Consider the following 15,839-nt stretch of genomic DNA (forward strand, 5'->3'; position numbering starts at 1 on the left):
CTGCTTTCCCCTGGCATGTCCATCACTGGAATTACTGCCCTTCCAGTGGCAGTGGTGGCTGGTCCTTGCCATGGTGTGTGGGCCATGAGGACAGAATGCCCCATCCCACCCAAACTGCAGCTCCTCAGCCCCCTCAGCAGAGGCTCCCCCAGAGCTGCAGGTGCACCATGGCTGGAAACCTCTTTGCCTTCCCTGTGTTTGTAAATATTTCACCCTCTGGTATTAAATGAATGTAATTACTGCAGCTCAAAGATGAGGGAAGCTCTTCAATGCAGCTGCTGGCCAAGTGTTCTCCCCTGAGTTTCAAAAGCTGTTATTTCTCTCTCTCCTGTCATTGGTAATAATCCTTTGAAAGCCTGAGAGTGAAATGCACTGCCTGCCTTTGCAATTGTTTTTCTTTGTTATGTTTCTCAAACAAAGAGTAAAACATGCACTTTAAGTCTCTGTGACTTTTATTTTAGATTAAGGGAAATAAACAAAGAATGAACAAATCTTCCACTCTCTGGAAGGGAAAGCAGCCCCATCTACTCTTTAGTGGGTGATGGAAGCCAAAAACTCCTGCAGCAACAGCTTGTGAATGCCCAGAAAGGAAACACATCCTGAAGTAACTGCTGTTCTACCTGAAGGGTTTGGTCAACCATCATCTTCTCCTTCCATGGGGGCTGCTCATCGATCCCAAGGGCCAAAGACACTGTGGTCAAGCAGGTGAGGACCTGCAGCATCCAAGTTCATGGTTGGAGAGGCTGTGGGAGGAAGGATTGGAGGTGGAGGGGGCAGGATGGGAGTGCTGGGGCCCACCTGGGATGTCTCACCCAAAAGAGAAGACAAAACTTGTGTGTCCTGTTGCCCTGAAGTGCCTCCTGCCCTTGCAGAGGTGTAAGAGGGACCTCAGAAGGGGGTGTGAGCACCCTCAGGCAGAGCTTGGTGTGGGATTGTGGCCTCCCCCAACCCCCAGAGCAGGACAGGAAGGGATTTTCATGTGTCAGAGCAGAAAGAACATTTGTGGGTCTTGGTTGGTCAAAGGGATGTTCAGGCAGCTCCACAGAGGAGCTGCTGGCAGCAATCTGGGAGTTGTCCCTCTCCTTCTGCTTGAAATGACACTTCTCAGTGTGGTCCAGCTCACACTGGGTTTGGATTCCTGGAGTTGGTGTTTGAGGAGTGACTGTCACCTGCTCCCCAAACCTCAGGGTGGGGGTCACAGAAACAGCAGGAGAAATTCTCTGCAACTCAAACCTTCCTCTGGTCTTGTCAAGGAGAAAAATAGACCTGATTATTCTGAATCTGCTGAGATCCCAACAGGACTCCTTTGGTGTCAGTCTCTTCCTGGTACCTCTCAGGAGTGATAAACATCACCAGCATCTCCACTGGTGCTGGCCAGGAGCTCAGAGGGTGGTCCAGAGGTGCAGCAGCAAAACAGGAAGATTTATTCTAGAAGTCATGGCCAGCTGTTGCTTGGAAAGACCCTTTTGCATGACTCCTATTCAGGTTTTAACTGTCAGAGTCCTGATATTTATTGAGGTCTAGAATGTCACCAGGAAACTGGATTTTCTTTGGCCAAGGTGATGCTTGGGGTCTTCTTGGACATCAGCAGTGGCCTGTCAGATCCAGAACAGGGATGAACACTCTGGGGGCTGGTCTGAGACAGGTGGGGGTCTCTTTGCCAGCCTGGCCTGGTGAAGCCTGAGCTCACACAGAGGCACCTCAGGAAACACCCTGATCCTGAATTTAGCAGAGCTGATAACATTTGATATCAAAGGTGCTGGTTCCTCTGATAAAATAAAGCACATCTTGACTGAGGAGACACCTCATTGCAGGTCCAACTTCCTGAGGAGGGGCAGGGACTGAGCTCTGCCCTGTGGGACCAGGGACAGCACCCAGGGAATGGCTGGAGCTGTGACAGGGCAGGGACAGCACCCAGGGAATGGCTGGAGCTGTGCCAGGGCAGGGACAGGTTGGATCTCAGTAAAAGGTTCTTCCCCCAGTGGGTGGGGGCACTTTGGGGGCACACAATGGAAGGACTGAAGCCATTGGAGAGTGTCCAAAGGAGGGCACAGAGATGGGCAAGGTCCTGGAGGGGCAGCGTGTGAGGGCACTGAGGGCACTTGGGGTGTTCAGCTGGAGAAGAGGAGACTGAGGGGAGACCTCAGTGCAGTTCCAGCTTCCTGGGCAGTGGCAGAGGAGGGGCAGGCACTGAGCTCTGCCCTGTGGGGACCAGGGACAGCACCCAGGGAACAGCTGGAGCTGTGCCAGGGCAGGGGCAGCACCCAGGGAATGGCTGGAGCTGTGCCAGGGCAGGGACAGCACCCAGGGAATGGCTGGAGCTGTGCCAGGGCAGGGACAGCACCCAGGGAATGGCTGGAGCTGTGCCAGGGCAGGGACAGCACCCAGGGAATGGCTGGAGCTGTGCCAGGGCAGGCTCAGGTTGCATCTCAGCAAAAGGTCCTTCCCCCAGAGGGTGGTGGGCACTGACCAGGCTCCCCAGGGCAGTGGGCACGGCCCCAAGGCTGCCAGAGCTGCAGGAGGGTTTGGATGATGCTCTGGGGCACAGGGTGGGATTGTTGGGGTGTCTGTGCAGGGCTGAGGGTTGGACTGGATGGCCCTTGGGGGTCTCTTCCAGCTCAGCACATCGTGGGATTCTGTGTCTTTGGGAACTGCCCAGGGTTAAAATGCCAACGGAGGAGCTGAGTTTGGAACCTGGCTCAGAACGAACCTTCCCTCGTTAGTTGTTAACGAGTCTGTCTCTGTCTCCCAGGCTCTGACAGCTTAGTTTGAAATCCCCACAAATAGTCCAAAGCTCATATTTCTGCTGCTTGGTTTTTATTTAAAAAAACCCAACAACCAAACAATGTTATCTCCATTATTCTGCTGCTAATAAGCTGTGGCCTCCCTTTGGGGGGGCACTGGCAGGGACAGACTCTCTCCATCTGCCCAAACCCTTTTTGTTTCCCTCTGATTCCCTCCATCTTTTCCCAGCAAACCTAAGCCCGTGATTGACAGCCCAATTTAAACTCCATGTTTAATATTGCAATCAGGAGTGATGTATTTTGTGTTTGCTTTTTGAAGTGAGCAGAAAGGGGAGCAGCATTTGCCTCCTTGCAATCAGTTCACTCACAAAAGGGAATACAGGCAGGAAAGGGAAATTTTGCTGGTGAAGGAGAACAAGGAAAGGAGAAGGGGGATAAAAAAGAGCCGAGATTAACATCCTTTAAAATGTGCCTGTTTACTCCTATCGTCTCAGAGCTAACTTTAAATAGGATAAAATGATCCTTTAATCCCCTTTATCTTCTTAAGAGCTGCTGTAAAAGATCTACTTGACATTTGAGAAATGAAAAAAAAAAAAAACCCAACTAGGAAGTCTCACCACTGTTGCTCAGAAATGGTGGATGGGAAGATTTGAATTTAACAAAACACGAAGGGCCGGATCCTCAGCTGGGCATAAATTGGGGTGGATTCTGTTTGGGTGCCACAGGCAGGGCAGGATCAGGGCCCTGCAGCTCCTGGCTTGGCACTCACAGCCTGATGTGCCATGTAAGACCCTTTGCAGTGAATTTGGCTCCCAAGGAAGCGTGTCCTGGTGGGAATCCACCTGATCCAGTCACCTCTGCGTGGGGGAGAGGAGCCTGGGAGAGGATTTCCCTGCTCAGGAGCCCCTTGGTTGGCACTAAACCCTCTCTCTGCTCTGCCTTTCAAAACTCTCTCACTGCCTCGTTCTCCACAACATCTGTTTAGCCCTGAATAAATCTGCATTCCAGCTCCTTAATGGCCTTCTCTCCATTTCCAGCCCAGAAAGAGGAATGGATCATGAATAAGTCATAAGGAGCTCCAGCCCAGAGGGCTCAGAGCTGAGCGATGGCTCTGCCCTGGCAGCGATGCCAGGAGAGGAAGAGCCCCCACTTTGCTGCTCCTCCACTTGCAGTGAGGAATGAGGGGGTGACAGCCACTAAAAGCCCAGAGATGTTTGCTCCAGAGTGCTGAACTCCCAGTGATGAAGTGTCCTGCTCAGCCATGCTGGGACTAATGCCCGGAGTGATGGAGCTGGAACTCCACGGGCTCATCACTCACTGCTGGGGCTGCTGCAAGGAAAACGGACTCACCTGAAGGTGGTGCAGAGAGGAGATATCTTTGCTTGGCTGAGCACTCACAAGGCTGCTGGGTGAGGACATCCTTCACTGGGCTGGCTCTGCTTCTTATCTGAGTGAGGAAACACAGCACAGAGGCCTTCAAAGTGGGGCTGAGCCGTGACACAGGAACGGGATTGAGGTACCTGGAAGGGGATTCACCTGGTCACACAGAGGTGTCTGTGCCAAGTACCCCATACAGGGTTGTAAAGCACTGGGACAGGATGTCCAGGACTGTGGAGGAGTCACCACCCCCTGGAAGTGTTCAAAAAACAAGTGGATGTGGCACTTGAGGACGTGATTTAGTGGGGGGGGGGGGGGGGGGTGAGGGTTGAATTTAGAATCACAGAATCATAGAATCGAGTGGGTTGGAAAAGACCTCCAAGATCATCAAGTCCAACCCTTGGGCCAACTCCAGTCCCTTTACCAGATCATGGCACTCAGTGCCACGGCCAAGCTCACCTGAAAAACCTCCAGGGATGGGGAATCCACCCCCTCTCTGGGCAGCCCATTCCAATCCCTGAGCACTCTCTCTGCAAAGAATTCTTGTCTGCTCTCCAACTTCAATTTCCTCTGGCAGAGCTTGAGCCCATCGTGCCCCCTTGTCCTATTGCTGAGTGCCTGGGAGAAGAGACCAACCCCCAGCTGGCCAGAACTTCCCTTCAGGCAGTTCCAGACAGTGCTGAGGTCACCTCTGAGCCTCCTCTTCTCCAGGCTGAACACCCCCAGCTCCCTCAGCCTCTCCCCACAGCACTTGTGCTCCAGTCCCTTCTCCAGCCTCGTTGCTCTTCTCTTCTCACTTGGGTTGGAAGAGACCTCTGAGATCATCAACCCTTGATCCAACCCCACTGGGATCACTCTGGCACTCTGTGCCCTGGGCTGGTGATCACAGTGGGGTTGGATCAAGACCTGTTGGATTCTCTGTCCCTGGAGGTGTTTCAGAGGACACTCAGTGCCACATCCAGTCCCTTCTCCAGCCTCGTTGCTCTTCTCTGGCCCCGCTCCAGCCCCTCAATCTCTTGCCTCAACTGAGGGGCCCAGAACTGAACACAACACTCAAGGTGTGGCCTCCCCAAGGCAGAGTCCAGGGGAAGGGTCACTGCCCTTGGACTTGATGATCTCGGAGGTCTTTTCCAACCCAATCCATTCTATGATTCTGTGATTCTATGATTCTATGACTTCTGTGTCTTTAGCTCTGCCCAGCCCCTGACTTGATATAAAATGAACCAGAAAAAAAAGTCCAGATAATTATAAGGTTTTCTTGCAGCACTTGGGATCCATTCTACATGGGGAACAATCCTTCATCTCAGCAGCCTCCTGTCCCTCATGGCAGTGGTCCTGGTGAGGACACAGTCCAGCAGCACATCCTTCTAATCCTTTCTTAGATGTCAAACCTCCTTTCTTGATCAGCCTTGTACTCAAAAGGAAACAGGTCATGGCTGAGAACCTTGAAAACCCTGGAGGAACTGCATCCAAACAGCTTGTTTGAGGAAAATAAGGGTGTTCCCAAAACTAAATGGGTTTTTTTTTCACTTTCAGACAGTGTCACAGAGTTCTTCTGAGCCTTCTGACACACCCTGAGGGGATGAACTGCTCTCTCAAGGAGAGAATTCCTGCTCAATTCCTGTTGCTCTTCTCAACTGGAGGCATCAAGGGTTGATGGAAGCAGAGGCAAAGTGGGGCTTTAACCCCCAAAGCAACAGGTAACCAGCAAATGCTCTTCTAAACCACCCAGGAACAGCTTAAAGACAAAATATGATTTCCTACAATTAATGATGGGGAATTGCCACAGGAATAGAAAAAGGCAGTGGGAATTTGGAAGCTCAAGCATAGATTGAAGTGGATTCAGAATTCTCTCTCAAATTACCTGTGTGTTTATTTGAAGTCCTCTCAGGAGGAACAGAATTGTTGCAGCTCCTGGGCTGAAGGGGAGAAACAATTCAGGCAATCCCAGAGAGCACATAATCAATGGGAGCTTTTCATAAACAGCCTTCTAAAAACTGCCTTTCCTGAGAGTGCTGAGAAATGCTTTCAGACAGCAAATATTCTGGAAGAAAACTCCAGGGTGAAATCACAAAGGATTAGCTGAAACCGCAGAGGGATCTCACAGAGGACTGGGGGGAACATCAGGCAATCCCAACTGGAAGGTTCTGATCCTTGGAACTGCCCAAAGATGGGCCAGGTGTTCAAAGATGGGCTGGGAGAGAAATATGGAACTGAGGGAAACACCAGCTGGGGTTGAACTTTGGTGAGTGCAGAGATGTCAGGAGATTTGGCTGGAATCACTCAGAGCTGCTGAGGAGGCCCCAAGAGAAGAGAAAGGACCCCAGGGAATGGTCTGGAGCTGTGCCAGGGCAGGGACAGCACCCAGGGAATGGCTGGAGCTGTGCCAGGGCAGGGACAGCACCCAGGGAATGGCTGGAGCTGTGCCAGGGCAGGGACAGCACCCAGGGAATGGCTGGAGCTGTGCCAGGGCAGGGACAGCACCCAGGGAATGGCTGGAGCTGTGCCAGGGCAGGGACAGCACCCAGGGAATGGCTGGAGCTGTGCCAGGGCAGGGACAGCACCCAGGGAATGGCTGGAGCTGTGCCAGGGCAGGGTCAGGTGGGATCTCAGCAAAAGGTTCTTCCCCCAGAGGGTGGTGGGCACTGACCAGGCTCCCCAGGGCAGTGGGCACGGCCCCAAGGCTGCCAGAGCTGCAGGAGGGTTTGGATGATGCTCTGGGGCACAGGGGGTGACTCTTGGGGGTGTTCCTGTGCAGGGCCAGGGGTTGGACTGGATGATCCTTGGGGGTCCCTCCCAGCTCAGCACATTCTGGGATTACTTCTGGAGGGGTTGGAACCAGAGTGTCCCAAAACATCTCCCAAGTGCTGCCCAGCCACAGGTGGTTTCTCTGCACCAAGAACTGCAGGTGAGTGCCCATGAGGTCGGGCATCACCTCTGGATGACATGGCACGGGGTGTGTCACCCCCATTCCCCTCCCAGTTGCCACCACCCCCTTCCCCCGAGCTGCCCCATTGCCAGGCCAGCCTTTCCCACCCAGCCTCGTGATGCTCGGGAAGCCGTTGCCATGGCAACCGTATTTTTGGGTCCTCCACATTATTCCTGCCAGGGGCCATAATATGATCCGTCCTGTATTTGTAACGAGAAGCAACCAGAGCGCGTGAGGACACCCCGCTGAGCCGGGACTGGCACGTTGTGCCACCTCCAGGTCAGCGCGGGCTGCGCTGCCCCACGTGCCAGCTCGGCTGCATTGAAATGCAAAGCACCGGTGAGATGTAATGACGCCAAATGGGAGAAAAGCGTTTGGGTTTCACAGAAAAGCGTTTGGGTTTCGACACGTTCCCCCCCCCCCCCCCCGGGAGAAGCTGAAAAGTCTCGCTGAGCATCGGTTTGTATTCAAGAATAGTTTCTTCTGGCACTTAAATACGTGGATTTTATTTTTGCAGGCGACTGTGGAGGAGCTCTATTATCATTTGCATCCTGTCTGGGAAAATAATAATTATAATTATAATAAAAACATCTTGATTCCATTCTGAGGGGAGAGAAAAGGAAGTTTGGAAAGGCCTTTTTAAATCCAGTTTTTAAATCCAGTTTTAAATCCAGTTTTAAATCCAGTTTTTCTGTGCTGCTTCTGCACGGGATTGGAGCTGACTGAATGAGGTGTCTTTCCTTCCTCCCCAGGCATCAGGAGAGCTTTGGGGGTTGAAGAAAACTCTTTATTCTGCTTCCAGTGGGACCTCAGGTTGGGAAGGGAGTTGTTAAAGCTGATGATCTGCTTGAATGTTCTGCTTGGCTGTCACAGGTTTCTCTGTGGGGTCACCACCGGGTCTCCAGGTTGTGTCAGGGCTTCCAGCTCAGCTTGTGCTTTGGTGGAACTCCTGCAAGTCCAGTTGGCTTCCAGCTAAGGGTCTGGATGAGCTGCCTTTTTTTCCCTGTTTTTCTCCAGGGGGTTGTTGGGTTCATAATAGAATGGATTGGGTTGGAAAAGACCTCCAAGATCATCAAGTCCAACCCTTGGGCCAACTCCAGTCCCTTTACCAGATCATGGCACTCAGTGCCACGGCCAAGCTCAGCTGAAAAACCTCCAGGGATGGGGAATCCACCCCCTCTCTGGGCAGCCCATTCCAATTCCTGAGCACTCTCTCTGCAAAGAGTTTTTTCTGCTCTCCAACTTCAATTTCCCCTGGCAGAGCTTGAGCCCATCGTGCCCCCTTGTCCTATTGCTGAGTGCCTGGGAGAAGAGACCAACCCCCAGCTGGCCAGAACTTCCCTTCAGGCACTTCCAGACAGTGCTGAGGTCACCTCTGAGCCTCCTCTTCTCCAGGCTCAACACCCCCAGCTCCCTCAGCCTCTCCCCACAGCACTTGTGTTCCAGTCCCTTCTCCAGCCTTGTTCCTGCTCTCTCCTCATTCCTGCCCAGACACCCCAAAGAGCAGCAGTTCAGGGCAGGAGGACAACAAATCCTGTGCTTGTGTGGTTGGGATTTGGGCAGGAATTCGGCTGACCCAATTCCCTGAGCCCCAAATGACCCAAGAAAGTTCTGTGCCAGTCCCACCAGGACCAACCCCATGGTTCTCCATCCAGCCCTGCTTCCTGTGGTGCCTTCCCACCCAAGCTAAGGATGTTGGGGTTGAGTCCAAGGCAGAAGTCACAAAATAATGAATTTTATCTCAGTGTAAGCACCAAGCAGGGAGGAGAAACTCTGCTCCTGATGGCCCCCATGCTGGAGCTGGGATGCTCAGAGCAGAGAAGCTGCTCCTGGCTCCCAGACCTGCTACTTCATCCCTTCCTGGAGGCAGCAGGGAGAGCTGAAATAATCCTCTTATTGAGGGGACGTGGAGCTGAAAACAATGTCCCCTCAGGTGCCTCCTTGTCTCGGAGGCTGAGCAGCCCTGGGGGGCACAGGCAGGGACAAGAGCTGGGGGTGCCAGTCCTGCTGGCAAGGCAAGGAGAGCCAGGATTGCAAATATTTCAGCTGCTGAGCATTTCCTGTGCTCATCTTGTCTCCCAGGGAGGAAGGCACTTGTGTGCCTGAGTATGTGCAAGTCCAAGCCCAGGAGGTGTTGGAGAGGCTGCTCCGTGTTCTTCTTTCACACACATTTCCACACAGCAAAACAGCAAAGAAATGGGTAATGACACAGGAGGTTCATTTCTTCAGGAAGTGCAGGAATGGCTTTAGGGGGAAGAGTTTGGTGGGATATTGGGAAGGAATTGTTGGCTGGGAGGGTGGACAGGCCCTGGCACAGGTTGAGCAGAGAAGCTGTGTCTGCCCCATCCCTGGGAGTGTCCAAGGCCAGGTTGGACAGGGCTTGGAGCATCCTGGGCTGGTGGGAGGTGTCCCTGCCCATGGCAGGGGGTAGGACTGGATGGTCTTTCAGGTCCCTTCCAACCCAACCCATCCTGTAATTCCATATTTTCTCCATGTGTAGACACCATCTATTACTACCCCACGATACGATGTTGGGAAGGGCTGTGATCAACACAGTTCATTCCCAGCCTGTGGAATTCTTCACTGGGAAATCCAACCTGTCCCAAACCCCACCTGTCCCAAATCCCACCTGTCCCAAACCCCACCTGTCCCAAACCCCACCTGTCCCAAACTCCAGCTATCCCAAATCCCACCTGTCCCAAACCCCACCTGTTCCAACCCCCCCCGTCCCAAATCCCACCTGTCCCAAATCCCACCTGTCCCAAATCCCACCTATCCCAAACCCCACCTGTCCCAAATCCCACCTGTCCCAAATCCCACCTGTCCCAAATCCCACCTATCCCAAACCCCACCTGTCCCAAACCCCACCTATCCCACCCCCCCAATCCCAAACCCCACCTATCCCAAATCCCATCTCTCCCAAATCCCACCTATCCGAAACCCCACCTGTCCCAAACCCCACCTGTCCTAAACCCCACCTGTCCCAAATCCCACCTGTCCCAAACTCCACCTGTCCCAAACCCCACCTGTCCCAAACTCCAGCTATCCCAAATCCCACCTGTCCCAAACCCCACCTGTTCCAACCCCCCCCCCGTCCCAAATCCCACCTGTCCCAAATCCCACCTGTCCCAAATCCCACCTATCCCAAACCCCACCTATCCCACCCCCCCAATCCCAAACCCCACCTATCCCAAATCCCACCTGTCCCAAACCCCACCTGTCCCAAACCCCACCTGTCCCAAATCCCACCTGTCTCAAATCCCACCTATCCCAAAACCCACCTATCCCAAATCCAACCTCTCCCAAACCCCACCTGTCTCAAATCCCACCTGTCCCAAACCCCACCTGTCCCAAACCCCACCTGTCCCAAATCCCACCTGTCTCAAATCCCACCTATCCCAAAACCCACCTATCCCAAATCCAACCTCTCCCAAACCCCACCTGTCTCAAATTCCACCTGTCCCAAACCCCACCTGTCCCAAATCCCACCTATCCCAACCCCCACCTATCCCAAACTCCACCTGTTGCAAATACCACCCCTCCCAAATCCCACCTGTCCCAAACCTCCCCTGTCTCAAATCCCACCTGTCCCAACCCCCCCATCCCAAATCCCACCTGTCCCAACCCCACCCGTCCCAAATCCCACCTATCCCAAACCCCACCTCTCCTACACCCCACCTTTCCCAAATCCCACCTGTCCCAAATCCCACCTGTCCCAAACCCCACCTGTCCCAAACCCCACCTGTCCCACACCCCCCCTTTCCCAAATCCCAGCTATCCCAAACCCCACCTATCCCAAACCTCCCCTGTCCCAATCCCCCCTATCCCAAACCCCCCCCATGCACTGAGATGCTCTGGTTGCTCCACACATTATTCCTTAAACCATTTTCAAAGTTGGGGTCTCACTGAGTCAAATATTTCCAATCAGTCCCAGTTGCTGGGGATATTTGGGAATTTCCTGTGTGTTTTCCAAGCATGATTGTTCCAATGAAACCCTGAGTGTAAAAATAGCACCGTGGTTCTATTTTCTGCTCTTTTCCCCTGTGTCTCTGGAGTGAACACTACTTAATTTAGAGCCATAAATAGATCTTTCTCTCTGGTTTTATTCCTTTTTTTTTTCCTTAGTAACTCAGAGAGAAAAAAAAAACAACACCCCAAACAATCCATCATCTGTTCTACTTCATTCATGGCAAACAAAACAGCTCATTAAGTTCTGATTCCAGAGTCTTTAGCATGGCAATGACATCTTTAAGCACAACACTGACAGCTGGAGTATCAAATCCCTGTGCTGGCTGTTCAGTGACATTGGAGAAGTCTTTAGTCCCATAAAGGGAGAGGAGAGACAGGAAGATCAACAGGAGCCACCAGTGTGCCCAGGTGGCCAAGAAGGCCAAGGGGATCCTGGCCTGGATCCAAACTAGTGTGGCCAGCAGGCCCAGGGCAGTGACCCTTCCCCTGGACTCTGCCTTGGGGAGGCCACACCTTGAGTGTTGTGTTCAGTTCTGGGCCCCTCAGTTGAGGAAAGAGATTGAGGGGCTGGAACGGGGCCAGAGAAGAGCAACGAGGCTGGAGAAGGGACTGGATGTGGCACTGAGTGTCCTCTGAAACACCTCCAGGGACAGAGAATCCACCAGGACCTGATCCAACCCCACTGTGATCACCAGCCCAGGGCACAGAGTGCCAGAGTGATCCCAGTGGGGTTGGATCAAGGGTTGATGATCTCAGAGGTCTCTTCCAACCCAAGTGAGAAGAGAAGAGCAACGAGGCTGGAGAAGGGACTGGAGCACAAGTGCTGTGGGGAGAGGCTGAGGGAGCTGGGGGTGTTCAGCCTGGAGAAGAGGAGGCTCAGAGGTGACCTCAGCACTGTCTGGAACTGCCTGAAGGGAAGTTCTGGCCAGCTGGGGGTTGGTCTCTTCTCCCAGGCACTCAGCAATAGGACAAGGGGGCACGATGGGCTCAAGCTCTGCCAGGGGAAATTGAAGCTGGAGAGCAGGAAAAAATTCTTTGCAGAGAGAGTGCTCAGGGATTGGAATGGGCTGCCCAGAGAGGGGGTGGGTTCCCCATCCCTGGAGGTTTTTCAGCTGAGCTTGGCCGTGGCACTGAGTGCCATGATCTGGTAAAGGGACTGGAGTTGGACCAAGGGTTGGACTTGGTGATCTCAGAGGGCTTTTCCAACCCAATCCATTCTATGATTCTGTCATTCTATGATCTTGATTCTGGAGATGGCAAATAAAATGGAAATTGGAAAACTTGATTTCCAAGGCTGGAACCCCCATTTTGTAGTTTCTGGGTGAGCTTTTGAACTCAGCACAGATGGGAGACAAAAGGAACAGAATCCTCCTGAAGTTTGAGGCAAAACAAGCAAAGAAAGGAAGAACCAAATACAATCCCCCTGTGAGGTGGATCCTGCTCTTTCATTTCATGATTTCTTTGACTGGAGGTGAATAATTTTTTCCTCTCATCAGCAAAACTGGGGTTAAAATATTTGCCTAAATTGGCCCCTCCACACACATCCTGCTTGTTCTTGGTTCCAGCCTGGAGTTTGTTGCCAGTTTGTGCAACGTGGGTTTCTCTGAGTCCTTTGGATGCCAGAATGAAATCCTTGAGAGCTTTCAAAGGTGAGACAACTCGGTGTCCTGAAAGCTGGTGACTAAAAGCCTGTTATTGGTTCAACAATCAGGAATTCATGCCAGGTTTTGTGAGGACACCTCCCTCCCTCCCACCTTTTTAGTTCCCCTTTTCCTGCAAAAATCTTCTAATGAATCAACACCCAAACAGGTGAGTCCCTGCAAATTAGCTCCTGGTGTTTGCTTGGGAAGTCTTTGAGGACAAGGATCTTCCTTCCCAACCTCCAAGCTCTTGACATTCTCACTGGAATGAAGAGATGGCCCAAGTGGGATCAGGCCAGGGGAGGTTTAGGTTAGATATTGGGGGAAATTTCTTTGTGGAATGGGTGGTCAAGTATTGGAAGGTCTGCCCATGGAGTCACCAACCTTGAGAGTGTTCAGAAAGGTGTGGATGTGGCACCTGGGACAGGGGTTGGTGGTGAACATGGTGGTGGTGATGGGTTGGACTTGATCTTTGAGTTCATTTCAAACCTGTGGTTCTCACTGGACACCCAGAGTTGTTCCACACATCATGGAAGATCTTCCCACAGAGTCACCACCCTAAAGAGTGTTCAAAAAGGTGTGGATGTGGCACCTGGGACAGGGGTTGGTGGTGAACATGGTGGTGGTGATGGGTTGGACTTGATCTCTGAGCTCATTTCCAACCTGGCCAGTCCTATGGTTCTCACTGGACACAGAGTTGCTCCACATGTCATGGAAGATCTTCCCATGGAGTCCCCACCCTTGAGAGTGTTCCATATGGTGTGGATGTGGCACCTGGGACAGGGTTAGTGGTGAACATGGTGGTGGGGCTGGGTTGGACTTGATCTCTGAGCTCATTTCCAGCCTGGTCAGTTCTGTGGTTCTCACTGGACACCCAGAGTTGTTCCACACGTCATGGAAGGTCTACCCATGGAGTCACCACCCTAAAGAGTGTTCAAAAAGGTGTGGATGTGGCACCTGGGACAGGGGTTGGTGGTGAACATGGTGGTGGTGATGGGTTGGACTTGATCTTTGAGTTCATTTCAAACCTGTGGTTCTCACTGGACACCCAGAGTTGTTCCACACGTCATGGAAGGTCTGCCCATGGAGTCAGCAACATTGAGAGTGTTCAGAAAGGTGTGGATGTGGCAACTGAGACATGGGGTGGTGGTGAACATGGTGGTGGTGATGGGTTTGACTTGATCTTCAAGGTAATTTCCAACCTGGCCAGTTCTGTGGTTCTCACTGGACACCCAGAGTTGTTCCACACGTCATGGAAGGTCTACCCATGGAGTCACCACCCTAAAGAGTGTTCAAAAAGGTGTGGATGTGGCACCTGGGACATGGATTGGTGGTGAACATGGTGATGGTGCTGGGTTGGACTTGATCTCTGAGCTCATTTCCAACCTGAACAGTTCTGTGGTTCTCACTGGACACCCAGAATGGTTCCAAACACCATGAAAGGCAAGCAAGGGGTGGTGCAAAGATACTCCTTGGATGAAGATTTACAATTTCAGGACAACCCAATCACACTTGGGGATGTCCTGTTGGAGCTGGACCTGAGGACAGGACACACCTCAGGGTGTGCAGGGGCATGAATGGCTTGGGATTCTCCTCCCTCTGATTCCTCCCCCCTGCACACGTGGAACTCCTCAAAGACCCTCCAGCTTTTGCCTGAAAATGCAGGAAAGTTGCTTGAATTGATGCCCTTCTCTTTAACACTGTGCAACGTGGTGGAAAACAGGGCAGAGAGAGGGGAGGGGAGGTGGGAAAAGGAGATGTTTCCTCACCTTGGACAACTTGATCTCCAGCTCTCCAGTGGCTGCTCTTAATTACCGTGGGTAATTATGGCCCTGCAGCTCCTGTCAGGGTTTGAACACCAGGGGTGGTTGCTTTGCCCAGGCAATTTAGAAGCTTCCACGTGGTTCCTAAAAAGCTTCTGGGCTGTCTCTCAATTATTCATGGGACAGGTTTCTTCCATCAGAGGCACCTCCAGGGCCCACCAGAGGATGGTGAGGGAGGTTCATGGCAGGGCTCTGCTCACTGTGAGGACACAGAGGGAGGGGAAAGGGAAAGCAGCAGTGCCTGGCTGAGACATTTATTCCAACATTTTGAGGAGCAGAAGGTGGGCTGGCAGTGCTGTGATGATCACACCCATGGGGGGAAGAAGCAGCCAGGACAGGCCCTGACCCAGCTGTCCCAACAGTAAGACCTGGAATTAGCTGAGGAGTTAAAAATGGCTCTGGCACAATAACTGGCTGATGGTGAGACAGCAAGTGAGACAAACATTGGGGAGAGTACGAGAATGGAGTTCATTTTATGCCAAAAGAGGGTTTGAAATGCTAATGGAGATGCAGGGACAGCATCCAGGCAGGGCTGAGGGATGTTCTGCATAAAGCCCTTCTCTGCCTCGTGTGTGGCTGTTGCTACAGGATGCAAAAAGCAGATTGCAAACATGAATCATAGAATTACAGAATGGCTTGGGTTGGGAGGACCTCAAAGGTCATCCACTCCCACCCCTGCCATGGGCAGGGACACCTTTCACCAGCCCAGGGTGCTCCAACCTGACCTTGGACACTCCCAGGGATGAGGCAGCCACAGCTTCTCTGCCCAACCTGTGCCAGGGCCTGCCCACCCTCCCAGCCAACAATTCCTCCCCAATATCCCATCTATCCCTGATGTCTGTCAGTGGGAAGCCATTCCCTGTGTCCTGTCCCTCCATCCCTTGTCCCAAGTCCCTCTCCAGCTCTCCTGGAGCCCCTTTAGGCACTGGAAATAATCAGGAGAATGAATGCCATGAAGATGTGGGAATGCTGGATCTTTGCTCAGTGTGTGGAGCACAGTGAGACTGGGAGAAGTGGCTTTGAAGGGAGGATTTGGAGGCTCAGCTGTGCCCTGGGTGTGTCCTGGACCAGCTGTAGGAACAGGATGGGTAGTGGAGAACCCCTTGGAATCTGCAGGAGTGGCCCCTAAAGGGTGTTTTCAGCTCAGTCTGTGCAGGAGCAGAACCTCAGAGTCATTTCTCAGCTCTCAGACAGCCCTTTCTTGTGCTTCTGTTTAAAGGAGGGAACAACTGGGCCCATGGAATGGCTTGGCTTGGGATGGACCTTGAACACCATCTCGTTCCACCCCCAAAGGGCTCTGAATGATCAGAGAAATCCCCCTCAGCCCCTCACACTGAGCTACCTGAGCCCCCAGGGC

The sequence above is a fragment of the Pithys albifrons genome, chromosome 24 (genome assembly GCF_047495875.1).
Source record: "Pithys albifrons albifrons isolate INPA30051 chromosome 24, PitAlb_v1, whole genome shotgun sequence".
Classification (NCBI taxonomy): domain Eukaryota; kingdom Metazoa; phylum Chordata; class Aves; order Passeriformes; family Thamnophilidae; genus Pithys; species Pithys albifrons.